The sequence below is a fragment of the Zea mays genome, chromosome 6 (genome assembly GCF_902167145.1).
Source record: "Zea mays cultivar B73 chromosome 6, Zm-B73-REFERENCE-NAM-5.0, whole genome shotgun sequence".
Lineage (NCBI taxonomy): Eukaryota > Viridiplantae > Streptophyta > Magnoliopsida > Poales > Poaceae > Zea > Zea mays.
The window spans coordinates 68058288-68059589 of record NC_050101.1 but is presented as its reverse complement, the minus strand read 5'-3'; the positions used below and the strand labels follow the sequence as shown (position 1 = coordinate 68059589).

At 45.2% G+C, this 1302-nt stretch overlaps 1 non-coding gene across 1 annotated transcript; it reads right to left on the bottom strand.

Annotated features, from left to right (window-relative positions):
* Window positions 1-750: 750 nt before the first annotated feature.
* TRNAH-GUG (transfer RNA histidin (anticodon GUG)) lies at window positions 751-822 on the bottom strand. The gene has a single exon. It is a non-coding gene; the product is annotated as a tRNA-His (tRNA).
* Between the last annotated feature and the right edge of the window lie 480 nt (window positions 823-1302).

The following is a 1302-nucleotide window of genomic DNA, read 5'->3' as shown; positions in this document are numbered from 1 at the left end:
ACAGCGGGGCGGAACGGAGCGGCGACCCGTAGTGGAGGTCCTTGAAACAGCACCATGTGGGAATGCCGCCCTTGTCCTGCCGGATTTGGATGTACCACATCTGAGCGCCTTCCTCCAGGTTGTATGAGGCCATCCAAACCTTGTCTTCCTCCATGATGCGCTACTGATGAAAGTACGATTCACAGCGGTTGATGAAAATGAGAGGGTCGGACTTGCCGTCGTAACGGGGAAAATCCATTTTCTGGAACCATGACAGACGATCAGTATGGTGTTCGCCCGAGGCCCGTTGGAGGACGATGATGAGCAATCGGCCAGAGCCTGGATTGCTACAGCATTGGTCTGGACAACAGACTGTAGTGTGTGCATGTTGACCATGAGTGTTTCCAAGGTGGACTTGAGGTCGTCTCCCACTTGATATAGTAGTTTACAACATATTTCAGGAGAATTACCCACACAAAAATTAAGATGACGTGGAGAAGTTATAAAAAGATATATCAAAATAAATATATCTATAGAAATAAAAAAATCTGGACTTCAGTCTTGAGGTGATTGTTTTGTTTTCAGCGTAAAATGTAGAAGTTATGGAATATAGAGAGAAATAGAACAAAATATGGAATTTAGGCGCGAAAAATTATCCATCCAGCATATATCGATAGAGATGGCATGGGGAAGTTATAAATATAGACAAACAATAAAAAAAATGTGTGAGATGACATGGTGAAGTTATAAATAAAGACAAACAAAAAACTATGTGGCTGCTGGGATTCGAGCCCAGGTCTCCACGGCCACAACGTGGAATTCTCACCACTAAACTACAGCCACATTACAGTAAATTGGAAATGACGTACCAAACAATTGAAGCACTGCCTGCTCTCAATGAAACGGTGTCTCGGAACTCCCGTCTAGTGCAAGCCTCGTTAGGAAGGAAGAAAGAACCTGAAGACACGTGAAGACACTACCGCTACGGCCTCCCTTGCATTGTTGATGTCAACGGTAGTTAATTGGTATGAACTATAGGTGTATATTTGGGCTGGGTCTGATGGCCCAGCCCGAAGCACGGAAAAAAAGCACGACGCAGATACGGCACGACCCGAAATAATTTAGTGCCGGGCCGGCACGACCCGTTATATCAGGTCGGGTTTGGGCCGAGATCACGGCCTATGGGCGGGCGCGAGCACGACCCGTTTAAGGCACACACGAAATGACCCATATAGAGGCACGAAAATGCCCATATATTTATTAAAACCACACTTCATTCCACACTTTCATATACTTGATAAAGAACACAAAGCTAGAGATAAT